Genomic DNA, 15,606 nt, shown 5'->3' on the forward strand with positions numbered 1-15,606 from the left:
CGCAGAGTGAAGACAGTGTGTTCCTAATGCAGAGTTAAGACAGTGTGTTCCTAATGCAGAATGAAGACAGTGTGTTCCTAGAGCAGAGTGAAGACAGTGTGTTCCTAATGCAGAGTTGCGGTGTATGTGCATGGAGCAGAGTGAAGACAGTGTGTTCCTAGAGCAGAGGGAAGACATTATGTTCCTATCGCAGGGTGAAGACAGTGTATTCCTAGAGCAGAATGAAGACAGTGTGTTCCTAACGCAGAGTGAAGACAGTGTGTCCTAACGCAGAGTTGCGGTGTATGTGCTTGGAGCAGAGTGATGACAGTGTATTCCTAGAGCAGAGTGAAGACAGTTTGTTCCTAATACAGAGTGAAGACAGTGTGTTCCTAATGCAGAATGAAGACAGTGTGTTCCTAACGCATAGTGAAGACAGTGTGTTCCTACCGCATATTGAAGACAATATGTTCCTAACGCATAGTGAAGACAGTATGTTCCTAATGCATAGTGAAGACAGTGTGTTCCTAATGCAGAGTTTCGGGGTATGTGCATCGAGCAGAGTGAAGACAGTGTTTGCCTAGAGCAGAGTGAAGACAGTATGTTCCTAATGCATAGTGAAGACAGTGTGTTCCTAACGCAGAGTTACGGTGTATGTGCATGGAGCAGAGTGATGACAGTGTGTTTTTAATTAAGCGTGAGGACAGTGTGTTTGTTCCTAAGGCAGAGTGAAGACAGTGTCTTCCTAGAGCAGAGTGAAGACAGTGTGTTCCTAACGCATAGTGAAGACAGTGTGTTCCTAATGCGCAGTGAAGACAGTGTGTTCCTAGAGCAGTGTGAAGACAGTGTGTCCCTAACGCAGAGTTGTGGTGTACGTGCATGGAGCAGAGTGAAGCCAGTGTGTTCCTAGAGCAGAGTGAAGACAGTTTGTTCCTAAAGCAGAGTGAAGACAGTGTGTTCCTGGAGCAGAATGAAGACAGTGTGTTCCTAGAGCAGAGTGAAGACAGTGTGTTCCTAGAGCAGAATGAAGACAGTGTTTTCCTAAAGCAGAGTGAAGACCGTGTGTTCCTAATGCAGAGGCAAGACAGTGTGTTCCTCGAGTAGAGTGAAGAAAGTGTGTTCGTAACGCAGAGTTGCGGTGTACGTGCATGGAGCAGATTGAAGACAGTGTGTTCCTAATGCAGAGTGAAGACAGTGTGTTCCTAACGCAGAGTTGCGGTGTATGTGCATGGAGCAGAGTGATGAGAGTGTGTTCCTAATACAGAGTGAGGACAGTTAGTTCCTAATGCAGAGTGAAGACAGTGTGTTCCTAATGCAGAGTTGCGGGGTATGTGCATTAAGCAGAGTGAACAGTGTGTGCCTAGAGCAGAGTGTAGACAGTGTGTTCCTAATGCATAGTGAAGACAGTGTGTTCCTAACACAGAGTTACGGTGTATGTGCATGGAGCAGAGTGAACAAGACAGTGTGTTTTTAATTCAGCGTGAGGACAGTGTGTTCCTAAGGCAGAGTGAAGACAGTGTCTTCCTAGAGCAGAGTGAAGACAGTGTGTTCCTAACGCATAGTGAAGACAGTGTGTTCCTAATGCATAGTGAAGACAGTGTGTTCCTAGAGCAGAATGAAGACAAGGTGTTCCTAACGCAGAGTGAAGAGAGTGCGTTCCTAGAGCAGAATGAAGACACTGTGTTCTTAACGCAGAGTGAAGACAGTGTGCTCCTAATGCAGAGTGAAGACAGTGTGTTCCTAATGCATAGTGAAGACAGTGTGTTCCTAGAGCAGAGTGAAGACAGTGTGTTCCTAAATCAGAGTGAGGACAGTGTGTTCCTAGAGCAGAGTGAAGACAGTGTGTTCCTAATGCAGAGTTGCGGTGTATGTGCATTGAGTAGAGTGAAGACATTATATTCCTAACGCAGAGTGAATGCAGTGTGTTCCTAGAGCAGTGTGAAGACTGTGTGTTCCTAATGCATAGTGAAGACAGTGTGTTCCTAGAGCAGAATGAAGACAAGGTGTTCCTAACGCAGAGTGAAGACAGTGCGTTCCTAAAGCAGAATGAAGACAGTTTGTTCCTAACGCAGAGTGAAGACAGTGTGTTCCTAATGCAGAGTTAAGACAGTGTGTTCCTAATGCAGAATGAAGACAGTGTGTTCCTAGAGCAGAGTGAAGACAGTGTGTTCCTAATGCAGAGTTGCGGTGTATGTGCATGGAGCAGAGTGAAGACAGTGTGTTCCTAGAGCAGAGTGAAGACATTATGTTCCTATCGCAGGGTGAAGACAGTGTATTCCTAGAGCAGAATGAAGACAGTGTGTTCCTAACGCAGAGTGAAGATAGTGTGTCCTAACGCAGAGTTGAGGTGTATGTGCTTGGAGCAGAGTGATGACAGTGTGTTCCTAGAGCAGAGTGAAGACAGTTTGTTCCTAATACAGAGTGAAGACAGTGTGTTCCTAATGCAGAATGAAGACAGTGTGTTCCTAACGCATAGTGAAGACAGTGTGTTCCTACCGCATAGTGAAGACAATGTGTTCCTAATGCATAGTGAAGACAGTATGTTCCTAAGGCATAGTGAAGACAGTGTGTTCCTAATGCAGAGTTGCGGGGTATGTGCATCGAGCAGAGTGAAGACAGTGTGTGCCTAGAGCAGAGTGAAGACAGTATGTTCCTAATGCATAGTGAAGACAGTGTGTTCCTAACGCAGAGTTACGGTGTATGTGCATGGAGCAGAGTGATGACAGTGTGTTTTTAATTAAGCGTGAGGACAGTGTGTTTGTTCCTAAGGCAGAGTGAAGACAGTGTCTTCCTAGAGCAGAGTGAAGACAGTGTGTTCCTAACGCATAGTGAAGACAGTGTGTTCCTAATGCGCAGTGAAGACAGTGTGTTCCTAGAGCAGTGTGAAGACAGTGTGTCCCTAACGCAGAGTTGTGGTGTACGTGCATGGAGCAGAATGAAGCCAGTGTGTTCCTAGAGCAGAGTGAAGACAGTTTGTTCCTAACGCAGAGTGAAGACAGTGTGTTCATGGAGCAGAATGAAGACAGTGTGTTCCTAACGCAGAGTGAAGACAGTGCGTTCCTAATGCAGAGTTGCGAAGTATGTGCATGGAGCAGAGTGAAGACAGTGTGTTCCTAGAGCAGAGTGAAGACAGTGTGTTCGTAATGCATAGTGAAGACAGTGAGTTCCTAGAGCAGAGTGAAGACAGTGTTCCTAAATCAGAGTGAAGACAGTGTGTCCCTAATGCAGAGTGAAGAGAGTGTGTTCCTAGAGCAGAGTGAAGACAGTGTGTTCCTAGAGCAGAATGAAGACAGTGTTTTCCTAAAGCAGAGTGAAGACCGTGTGTTCCTAATGCAGAGGGAAGACAGTGTGTTCCTCGAGCAGAGTGAAGACAGTGTGTTCGTAACGCAGAGTTGCGGTGTACGTGCATGGAGCAGATTGAAGACAGTGTGTTCCTAATGCAGAGTGAATAAAGTGTGTTCCTAACGCAGAGTTGCGGTGTATGTGCATGGAGCAGAGTGATGACAGTGTGTTCCTAATACAGAGTGAAGACAGTTAGTTCTTAATGCAGAGTGAAGACAGTCTGTTCCTAACGCAGAGTTACGGGGTATGTGCATTAAGCAGAGTGAACAGTGTGTGCCTAGTGCAGAGTGTAGACAGTATGTTCCTAATGCATAGTGAAGAGAGTGTGTTCCTAACGCAGAGTTACGGTGTATGTGCATGGAGCAGAGTGAAGAAGACAGTGTTTTTAATTCAGCGTGAGGACAGTGTGTTCCTAAGGCAGAGTGAAGACAGTGTCTTCCTAGAGCAGAGTGAAGACAGTGTGTTCCTAACGCATAGTGAAGACAGTGTGTTCCTAATGCCTAGTGAAGACAGTGTGTTCCTAGAGCAGAATGAAGACAAGGTGTTCCTAACGCAGAGTGAAGACAGTGCGTTCCTAACGCAGAGTTGCTGTGTACGTTCATGGAGCAGATTGAAGACAGTGTGTACCTAGAGCAGAGTGAGGACAGTGTGTTCCTAGAGCAGAATGAAGACACTGTGTTCCTAATGCACAGTGAAGACCCTGTGTTCCTATGCAGAGTGAAGACAGTGTGTTCCTAATGCAGAGTGAAGACATTGTCTTCCTAGAGCAGAGTGAAAACAGTGTGTTCCTACAACAGAATGAATACAGTTTGTAACTAATGCAGAGTGAAGACAGTGTGTTCCTAGAGCAGAATGAAGACACTGTGTTCTTAACGCAGAGTGAAGACAGTGTGCTCCTAATGCAGAGTGAAGACAGTGTGTTCCTAATGCATAGTGAAGACAGTGTGTTCCTAGAGCAGAGTGAAGACAGTGTGTTCCTAAATCAGAGTGAGGACAGTGTGTTCCTAGAGCAGAGTGAAGACAGTGTGTTCCTAATGCAGAGTTGCGGTGTATGTGCATTGAGTAGAGTGAAGACATTATATTCCTAACGCAGAGTGAATGCAGTGTGTTCCTAGAGCAGTGTGAAGACTGTGTGTTCCTAATGCATAGTGAAGACAGTGTGTTCCTAGAGCAGAATGAAGACAAGGTGTTCCTAACGCAGAGTGAAGACAGTGCGTTCCTAAAGCAGAATGAAGACAGTTTGTTCCTAACGCAGAGTGAAGACAGTGTGTTCCTAATGCAGAGTTAAGACAGTGTGTTCCTAATGCAGAATGAAGACAGTGTGTTCCTAGAGCAGAGTGAAGACAGTGTGTTCCTAATGCAGAGTTGCGGTGTATGTGCATGGAGCAGAGTGAAGACAGTGTGTTCCTAGAGCAGAGTGAAGACATTATGTTCCTATCGCAGGGTGAAGACAGTGTATTCCTAGAGCAGAATGAAGACAGTGTGTTCCTAACGCAGAGTGAAGACAGTGTGTCCTAACGCAGAGTTGCGGTGTATGTGCTTGGAGCAGAGTGATGACAGTGTGTTCCTAGAGCAGAGTGAAGACAGTTTGTTCCTAATACAGAGTGAAGACAGTGTGTTCCTAATGCAGAATGAAGACAGTGTGTTCCTAACGCATAGTGAAGACAGTGTGTTCCTACCGCATAGTGAAGACAATGTGTTCCTAATGCATAGTGAAGACAGTATGTTCCTAAGGCATAGTGAAGACAGTGTGTTCCTAATGCAGAGTTGCGGGGTATGTGCATCGAGCAGAGTGAAGACAGTGTGTGCCTAGAGCAGAGTGAAGACAGTATGTTCCTAATGCATAGTGAAGACAGTGTGTTCCTAACGCAGAGTTACGGTGTATGTGCATGGAGCAGAGTGATGACAGTGTGTTTTTAATTAAGCGTGAGGACAGTGTGTTTGTTCCTAAGGCAGAGTGAAGAGAGTGTCTTCCTAGAGCAGAGTGAAGACAGTGTGTTCCTAACGCATAGTGAAGACAGTGTGTTCCTAATGCGCAGTGAAGACAGTGTGTTCCTAGAGCAGTGTGAAGACAGTGTGTCCCTAACGCAGAGTTGTGGTGTACGTGCATGGAGCAGAATGAAGCCAGTGTGTTCCTAGAGCAGAGTGAAGACAGTTTGTTCCTAACGCAGAGTGAAGACAGTGTGTTCATGGAGCAGAATGAAGACAGTGTGTTCCTAACGCAGAGTGAAGACAGTGCGTTCCTAATGCAGAGTTGCGAAGTATGTGCATGGAGCAGAGTGAAGACAGTGTGTTCCTAGAGCAGAGTGAAGACAGTGTGTTCGTAATGCATAGTGAAGACAGTGAGTTCCTAGAGCAGAGTGAAGACAGTGTTCCTAAATCAGAGTGAAGACAGTGTGTCCCTAATGCAGAGTGAAGAGAGTGTGTTCCTAGAGCAGAGTGAAGACAGTGTGTTCCTAGAGCAGAATGAAGACAGTGTTTTCCTAAAGCAGAGTGAAGACCGTGTGTTCCTAATGCAGAGGGAAGACAGTGTGTTCCTCGAGCAGAGTGAAGACAGTGTGTTCGTAACGCAGAGTTGCGGTGTACGTGCATGGAGCAGATTGAAGACAGTGTGTTCCTAATGCAGAGTGAATAAAGTGTGTTCCTAACGCAGAGTTGCGGTGTATGTGCATGGAGCAGAGTGATGACAGTGTGTTCCTAATACAGAGTGAAGACAGTTAGTTCTTAATGCAGAGTGAAGACAGTGTGTTCCTAACGCAGAGTTACGGGGTATGTGCATTAAGCAGAGTGAACAGTGTGTGCCTAGTGCAGAGTGTAGACAGTATGTTCCTAATGCATAGTGAAGAGAGTGTGTTCCTAACGCAGAGTTACGGTGTATGTGCATGGAGCAGAGTGAAGAAGACAGTGTTTTTAATTCAGCGTGAGGACAGTGTGTTCCTAAGGCAGAGTGAAGACAGTGTCTTCCTAGAGCAGAGTGAAGACAGTGTGTTCCTAACGCATAGTGAAGACAGTGTGTTCCTAATGCCTAGTGAAGACAGTGTGTTCCTAGAGCAGAATGAAGACAAGGTGTTCCTAACGCAGAGTGAAGACAGTGCGTTCCTAACGCAGAGTTGCTGTGTACGTTCATGGAGCAGATTGAAGACAGTGTGTACCTAGAGCAGAGTGAGGACAGTGTGTTCCTAGAGCAGAATGAAGACACTGTGTTCCTAATGCACAGTGAAGACCCTGTGTTCCTATGCAGAGTGAAGACAGTGTGTTCCTAATGCAGAGTGAAGACATTGTCTTCCTAGAGCAGAGTGAAAACAGTGTGTTCCTACAACAGAATGAATACAGTTTGTAACTAATGCAGAGTGAAGACAGTGTGTTCCTAGAGCAGAGTGAAGACAGTGTGTTCCTAAATCAGAGTGAGGACAGTGTGTTCCTAGAGCAGAGTGAAGACAGTGTGTTCCTAATGCAGAGTTGCTGTGTATGTGCATTGAGCAGAGTGAAGACAGTGTGTTCCTAGAGCAGAGTGAAGACAGTGTGTTCCTAACGCATAGTGAAGAGAGTGTTCCTAATGCAGCATGAAGACAGTGTCTTCCTAGAGCAGAGTGAAGACAGTGTGTTCCTACAACAGAATGAATACATTTGTACCTAACGCAGAGAAAAGACAGTGTGTTTTTAGAGCAGAGTGAAGACAGTGTGTTCCTAAATCAGAGTGAAGACACTGTGTGCCTAGAGCAGAGTGAAGACAGTGTGTTCCTACTGCAGAGATGCGGTGTATGTGCATTGAGCAGAGTGAAGACAGTGTGTTCCTAGAGCAGAGTGAAGACATTATGTTCCTAACGCAGAGTAAATACAGTGTGTTCCTAGAGCAGTGTGAAGACTGTGTGTTCATAATGCAGATTGAAGACAGTGTGTTCCTAAATCAGAGTGAAGACAGTGTGTTCGTAGAGCAGAGTGAAGACAGTGTGTTCCTAACGCAGAGTTGCGGTGTATGTGCATGGAGCAGAGTGAAGACAGTGTGTTCCTAGAGCAGAGTGAAGACAGTTTGTTCCTAATGCAGAGTGAAGACAGTGTGTTCCTAATGCAGAGTTAAGACAGTGTGTTCCTAACGCATAGTGAAGACAGTGTGTTCCTACCGCATAGTGAAGACAGTGTGTTCCAACGTATAGTGAAGACAGTATGTTCCTAATGCATAGTGAAGACAGTGTCTTCCTAACACAGAGTTGCAGTGTATGTGCATGGAGCAGGGTAAGACAGTGAGTTCCTAGAGCAAGTGAAGACAGTGTTCCTAACGCATAGTGAAAACAGTGTGTTCCTAAGCAGAGTGAAGACATTGTGTTGCTAAAGCATAGTGAAGACACTGTGTTCCTAATGCATAGTGAAGACAGTGTCTTCCTAGAGCAGAGTGAAGACAGTATGTTCCTAACGCATAGTGAAGACAGTGTGTTCCTAAGGAAGTGTGAACAGTGTGTTCCTAGAGCAGAGTGAAGACAGTGTCTTCCTGATGCAGAGTGAAGACAGTGTGTTCCTGATGCAGAGTGAAGACAGTGTGTTCCTAATGAAGAGTGAAGACCTTGTGTTCCTAATGCAGACTGAAGACAGTGTGTTCCTCGAGCAGAGTGAAGACAGTGTGTTCCTATCGCAGAGTTGCAGTGTATGTCCATGGAGCAGAGTGAAGACAGTGTGTTCCTAGAGCAGAATAAAGACAGTGTGTTCCTAATGCAGAGTGAAGACAGTGTGTTCCTATGGCAGAGTGAAGACCGTGTCTTCCTAGAGCAGAGTGAAGACAGTGTGTTCCTAAATGAGAAAGAAAACACTGTGTTCCTACAGCAGAGTGGAGACAGTGTGTTCCTAATGCAGAGTGAAGACAGTGTGTTCCTAATGCAGAGTAAAGACAGTGTGTTCCTAGAGAAGAGGGAAGACAGTGTGTTCCTAATGAAGAGGGAGGTCAGTGTATTACTAATGCAGAGTGAAGACAGTGTGTTCCTAGAACAGAGTGAAGACAGTGTGTTCCTATCGCAGAGTTGCGGTGTATGTGTATGGAGCTGAATGAAGACAGTGTGTTCCTACAGCAGAGTGAAGACAGTGTGTTCCTAATGCAGACTGAACAGTGTGTTACTAGAGCAGAGTGAAGACAGTGTGTTCCTAATGCAGACTGAACAGTGTGTTACTAGAGCAGAGTGAAGACAGTGTGTTCCTAAGGCAGAGTGAAGAGAGTGTGTTACTAAAGCAGAGTGAAGATTGTGTGTTCCTAGAGCAGAGTGAAGACAGCGTGTTCCTAAAGCAGAGTTGCGGTGTATGTGCATGGAGCAGAGTGAAGACAGTGTGTGCCTAGAGCAGAGTGAAGACAGTGTGTTCCTAAAGCAGAGTTGCGGTGTATGTGCATGGAGCAGAGTGAAGACAGTGTGTTCCTAAATCATAGTGAAGACAGTGTGTTCCTGAAGCAGAGTGAATACAGTGTGTTCCTAACGCAGAGTTGCGGTGTACGTGCATGGAGCAGAGTGAAGACAGTGTGTTCCTAGAGCAGAATGAAGACAGTGTGTTCCTAACGCAGAGTGAAGACAGTGTGTTCCTAATGCAGAGTTGCGGTGTATGTGCATGGAGCAGAGTGAAGACAGTGTGTTCCTAAAGCAGAGTGAAGACAGTTTGTTCCTAACGCAGAGTGAAGACAGTGTGTTCCTAATGCAGAGTGAAGACAGTTTGTTCCTAACGCAGAGTGAAGACAGTGTGTTCCTAACGCAGAGTTGCAGTTATGTGCATGGAGCAGAGTGATGACAGTGTGTTCCTAGAGCAGAGTGAAGACAGTTTATTCCTAATACAGAGTGAAGACAGTGTGTTCCTAGAGCAGAATGAAGACAGTGTGTTCCTAACGCATAGTGAAGACAGTGTGTTCCTACCGCATAGTGAAGACAGTGTGTTGCTAACGCATAGTGAAGACAGTATGTTCCTAACAGATAGTGAAGACAGTGTGTTCCTAACGCAGAGTTGCGGGGTATGTGCATGGAGCAGAGTGAAGACAGTGTGTGCCTAGAGCAGAGTGAAGACAGTATGTTCCTAATGCATAGTGAAGAGAGAGTGTTCCTAACGCAGAGTTACGGTGTATGTGCATGGAGCAGAGTAAAGACAATGTGTTTTTAATTCAGCGTGAGGACAGTGTGTTCCTAAGTCAGAGTGAAGACAGTGTCTTCCTAGAGCAGAGTGAAGACAGTGTGTTCCTAACGCATAGTGAAGACAGTGTGTTCCTAAAGCAGAGTGAAGACAGTGTGTCCCTAACGCAGAGTTGTGGTGTACGTGCATGGAGCAGAGCGAAGCCAGTGTGTTCCTAGAGCAGAGTGAAGACAGTTTGTTCCTAACGCAGAGTGAAGACAGTGTGTTCCTGGAGCAGAATGAAGACAGTGTGTTCCTAACGCAGAGTGAAGACAGTGCGTTCCTAATGCAGAGTTGCGAAGTATGTGCATGGAGCAGAGTGAAGACAGTGTGTTCCTAGAGCAGAGTGAAGAAAGTGTGTTCGTAATGCAGAGTGAAGACAGTGAGTTCCTAGAGCAGAGTGAAGACAGTGTTCCTAAATCAGAGTGAAGACAGTGTGTTCCTACGGCAGAGTGAAGACAGTGTGTGTTACTAAGGCAAAGTGAAGACAGTGTGTTCCTACGGCAGAGTGAAGACAGTGTGGTCCTAACGCAGAGTTGCAGTGTATGTGCATGGAGCAGAGTGACCAGTATGTTCATAGAGCAAAATAAATACAGAGTGTTCCTAATGCAAAGTGAAGACAGTGTGTACCTATAGCAGAGTGAAGACAGTGTGTTCCTAAGGCAGATTGAAGACAGTGTGTTCCTAGAGCACAGTGAAGACAGTGTGTTCCTAACGCAGAGTTGCGGTGTATGTGCATGGAGGAGAGTAACGACAGTGTGTTCCTAGAGCAGAGTGAAGACAGTGTGTTCCTAATGCAGAGTGAAGACAGTGTGTTTTTAAGGCAGAGTGAAGACAGTGTCTTCCTAGAGGAAAGTGAATACAGTGTGTTCCTAACGCAGAGTGAAGACAGTGTGTTCCTATCGCAGGGTTGTGGTGTACGTGCATGGAGCAGAGTGAAGCCAGTGTGTTCCTAGGGCAGAGTGAAGACAGTTTGTTCCTAACCAGGGTGAAGACACTGTGTTCCTGGAGCAGAATGAAGACAGTGTGTTCCTAATGAGGAGTGAAGACAGTGCGTTCCTAATGCAGAGTTGCGAAGTATGTGCATGGAGCAGAGTGAAGACAGTGTGTTCCTAACGTTGAGTGAGTACAGTGTGTTCCTAAGGCAGAGTGAAGACAGTAAGTTCCTAATGCACAGTGAAGACAGTGTGTTCCTAGAGCAGAATAAAGACAGTGTGTTCCTAGAGCAGAGTGAAGACAGTGTGTTCCTAGAGCAGAGTGAAGACAGTGTGTTTCTAGAGCAGAGTGAAGACAGTGTGTTCCTAACGCAGAGTGAAGACAGTATGTTCCTAATGCACAGTGAAGACAGTGTGTTCCTAGAGCAGAGTAAAGACAGTGTGTTCCTAGAGCAGAGTGAAGACAGTGTGTTCCTAGAGCACAGTGAAGACAGTGTGTTTCTAGAGCAGAGTGAAGACAGTGTGTTCCTAGAGCAGAGTGAAGACAGTGTGTTCCTAGAGCAGAATGAAGACAGTGTTTTCCTAATGCATAGTGAAGACAGTGTTGCTAATGCAGAGTGAAGACAGTGTGTTCCTACAGCAGAATGAAGACAGTTTGTTCCTAACGCAGAGTGAAGACAGTGTGTTCCTAACGCAGAGTTGCGGTGTATGTGCATGGAGCAGAGTGAAGACAGTGTGTTCCTAGAGCAGAGTGAAGACAGTGTTTCCTAATGCAGAGTTAAGACAGTGTGTTCCTAATGCAGAGTGAAAACAGTGTGTTCCTAGAGCAGAGTGAAGACAGTGTCTTCCTAATGCAGAGTTGCGGTGTATGTGCATGGAGCATAGTGAAGACAGTGTGTTCCTAGAGCAGAGTGAAGACATTATGTTCCTAACGCAGACTGAAGACAGTGTGTTCCTAGAGCAGAATGAAGACAGTGTGTTCCTAACGCATAGTGAAGACAGTGAGTTCTACCGCATAGTGAAGACAGTGTGTTGCTAACGCATAGTGAAGACAGTATGTTCCTAACCCATAGTGAAGACAGTGTGTTCCTAACGCAGAGTTGCCGGGTATGTGCATGGAGCAGAGTGAAGACAGTGTGTGCCTAGAGCAGAGTGAAGACAGTATGTTCCTAATGCATAGTGAAGAGAGAGTGTTCCTAACGCAGAGTTACGGTGTATGTGCATAGAGCAGAGTAAAGACAATGTGTTTTTAATTCAGCGTGAGGACAGTGTGTTCCTAAGTCAGAGTGAAGACAGTGTCTTCCTAGAGCAGAGTGAAGACAGTGTATTCCTCACGCATAGTGAAGACAGTGTGTTCCTAATGCATAGTGAAGACAGTGTGTTCCTAGAGCAGAGTGAAGACAGTGTGTCCCTAACGCAGAGTTGTGGTGTACGTGCATGGAGCAGAGTGAAGCCAGTGTGTTCCTAGAGCAGAGTGAAGACAGTGTGTTCCTAACGCAGAGTGAAGACAGTGCGTTCCTAATGCAGAGCTACGAAGTATGTGCATGGAGCAGAGTGAGGACAGTGTGTTCCTAGAGCAGAGTGAAGACAGTGTGTTCGTAACGCACAGTGAAGACAGTGAGTTCCTAGAGCAGAGTGAAGACAGTGTTCCTAAATCAGAGTGAAGACAGTGTGTTCCTACGGCAGAGTGACGACAGTGTGTTCGTAATGCAGAGTGAAGAGAGTGTGTTCATAGAGCAGAGTGAAGAAAGTGTGTTCCTATAGCAGAATGAAGACAGTGTTTTCCTAATGCAGAGTGAAGACCGTGTGTTCCTAATGCAGAGTGAAGACAGTGAGTTCCTAATGCAGAGTGAAGACAGTGTGTTCCTAACGCAGAGTTGCAGTGTATGTGCATGGAGCAGAGTGAAGACAGTGTGTTCCTAGAGCAGAATAAAGACAGTGTGTTCCTAATGCAGAGTGAAGACAGTGTGTTCCTATAGCAGAGTGAAGACAGTGAGTTCCTAATGCAGAGTGAAGACAGTGTTTTCCTAAGGCAGAGTGAAGACAGTGTCTTCCTAGAGGAGAGTGAATACAGTGTGTTCCTAACGCATAGTGAAGACAGTGTGTTCCTAATGCATAGTGAAGACAGTGTTCCTATAGCAGAGTGAAGACAGTGTGTTTCTAGAGCAGATGGACACAGTGTGTTCCTAATGCAGACTGAAGACAGTGTGTTCCTAGAGCAGAGAGAGACAGTGTTCTCGTAACACAGAGTTGAGGTGTACGTGCATGGAGCAGATTGAAGACAGTGTGATCCTAGAGCAGAGTGAAGACAGTATGTGCATAATGCAGAGTGAAGACAGTGTGTTCCTAGAGCAGAATGAAGACAGTGTGTTCCTAACGCAGAGTGAAGGCAGTGTGTTCCTCACGCAGAGTTGCGGTGTATGTGCATGGAGCAGAGAGATGACAGTGTGTTCCTAGAGCAGAGTGAAGACAGTTTGTTCCTAACACAGAGTGAAGGCAGTGTGTTCCTGGAGCAGAATGAAGACAGTGTGTTCCTAAGGCAGAGTGAAGACAGTGTGTTCCTAATGCAGAGTTGCGAAGTATGTGCTTGAAGCAGTGTGAAGACAGTGTGTTCCTAGAGCAGAGTGAAGACAGTGTGTTCGTAATGCAGAGTGAAGACAGTGAGTTCCTAGAGCTGAGTGAAGACAGTGTTCCTAAATCAGAGTGAAGACAGTGTGTTCCTACGGCAGAGTGAAGACAGTGTGTTCCTAATGCAGAGTGAAGAGAGTGTGTTCCTAGAGCAGAGTGAAGACAGTGTGTTCCTCGAGCAGAGTGAAGACAGTGTGTTCCTGTAGCAGAATGAAGACAGTGTGTTCGTAATGCAGAGTGAAGACAGTGAGTTCCTAGAGCAGAGTGAAGACAGTGTGTTCCTAGAGCAGAGTGAAGACAGTGTGTCCCTACCGCAGGGTTGTGGTGTACGTGCATGGAGCAGAGTGAAGCCAGTGTGTTCCTAGGGCAGAGTGAAGACAGTTTGTTCCTAACCAGGGTGAAGACACTGTGTTCCTGGAGCAGAATGAAGACAGTGTGTTCCTAATGCGGAGTGAAGACAGTGCGTTCCTAATGCAGAGTTGCGAAGTATGTGCATGGAGCAGAGTAAAGACAGTGTGTTCCTAACGTTGAGTGAGTACAGTGTGTTCCTAACGCAGAGTGAAGACAGTAAGTTCCTAATGCACAGTGAAGACAGTGTGTTCCTAGAGCAGAGTAAAGACAGTGTGTTCCTAGAGCAGAGTGAAGACAGTGTGTTCCTAGTGCAGAGTGAAGACAGTGTGTTTCTAGAGCAGAGTGAAGACAGTGTGTTACTAGAGCAGAGTGAAGACAGTGTGTTCCTAGAGCAGAATGAAGACAGTGTTTTCCTAATGCAGAGTGAAGACAGTGTTCCTAATGCAGAGTGAAGACAGTGTGTTCCTACAGCAGAATGAAGACAGTTTGTTCTTAACGCAGAGTGAAGACAGTGTGTTCCTAACGCAGAGTTGCAGTGTATGTGCATGGAGCAGAGTGAAGACAGTGTGTTCCTAGAGCAGAGTGAAGACAGTGTCTTCCTAATGCAGAGTTGCGGTGTATGTGCATGGAGCAGAGTGAAGACAGTGTGTTCCTAGAGCAGAGTGAAGACATTATGTTCCTAATGCAGACTGAAGACAGTGTGTTCCTAGAGCAGAATGAAGACAGTGTGTTCCTAACGCATAGTGAAGACAGTGTGTTCCTACCGCATAGTGAAGACAGTGTGTTGCTAACGCATATTGAAGACAGTATGTTCCTAACAGATAGTGAAGACAGTGTGTTCCTAACGCAGAGTTGCGGGGTATGTGCATGGAGCAGAGTGAAGACAGTGTGTGCCTAGAGCAGAGTGAAGACAGTATGTTCCTAATGCATAGTGAAGAGAGAGTGTTCCTAACGCAGAGTTACGGTGTATGTGCATGGAGCAGAGTAAAGACAATGTGTTTTTAATTCAGCGTGAGGACAGTGTGTTCCTAAGTCAGAGTGAAGACAGTGTCTTCCTAGAGCAGAGTGAAGACAGTGTGTTCCTAACGCATAGTGAAGACAGTGTGTTCCTAAAGCAGAGTGAAGACAGTGTGTCCCTAACGCAGAGTTGTGGTGTACGTGCATGGAGCAGAGCAAAGCCAGTGTGTTCCTAGAGCAGAGTGAAGACAGTTTGTTCCTAACGCAGAGTGAAGACAGTGTGTTCCTGGAGCAGAATGAAGACAGTGTGTTCCTAACGCAGAGTGAAGACAGTGCGTTCCTAATGCAGAGTGACGACAGTGTGTTTTTAAGGCAGAGTGAAGACAGTGTCTTCCTAGAGGAAAGTGAATACAGTGTGTTCCTAACGCAGAGTGAAGACAGTGTGTTCCTATCGCAGGGTTGTGGTGTACGTGCATGGAGCAGAGTGAAGCCAGTGTGTTCCTAGGGCAGAGTGAAGACAGTTTGTTCCTAACCAGGGTGAAGACACTGTGTTCCTGGAGCAGAATGAAGACAGTGTGTTCCTAATGAGGAGTGAAGACAGTGCGTTCCTAATGCAGAGTTGCGAAGTATGTGCATGGAGCAGAGTGAAGACAGTGTGTTCCTAACGTTGAGTGAGTACAGTGTGTTCCTAAGGCAGAGTGAAGACAGTAAGTTCCTAATGCACAGTGAAGACAGTGTGTTCCTAGAGCAGAGTAAAGACAGTGTGTTCCTAGAGCAGAGTGAAGACAGTGTGTTTCTAGAGCAGAGTGAAGACAGTGTGTTCCTAGAGCAGAGTGAAGACAGTGTGTTCCTAGAGCAGAATGAAGACAGTGTTTTCCTAATGCAGAGTGAAGACAGTGTTCCTAATGCAGAGTGAAGACAGTGTGTTCCTACAGCAGAATGAAGACAGTTTGTTCCTAACGCAGAGTGAAGACAGTGTGTTCCTAACGCAGAGTTGCAGTGTATGTGCATGGAGCAGAGTGAAGACAGTGTGTTCCTAGAGCAGAGTGAAGACAGTGTCTTCCTAATGCAGAGTTGCGGTGTATGTGCATGGAGCAGAGAGAAGACAGTGTGTTCCTAGAGCAGAGTGAAGACATTATGTTCCTAATGCAGACTGAAGACAGTGTGTTCCTAGAGCAGAATGAAGACAGTGTGTTCCTAACGCATAGTGAAGACAGTGTGTTCCTACCGCATAGTGAAGACAGTGTGTTGCTAACGCATAGTGAAGACAGTATGTTCCTAA

This window comes from Microtus pennsylvanicus, chromosome 1, assembly GCF_037038515.1.
Source record: "Microtus pennsylvanicus isolate mMicPen1 chromosome 1, mMicPen1.hap1, whole genome shotgun sequence".
NCBI classification, from domain to species: Eukaryota; Metazoa; Chordata; class Mammalia; order Rodentia; family Cricetidae; genus Microtus; species Microtus pennsylvanicus.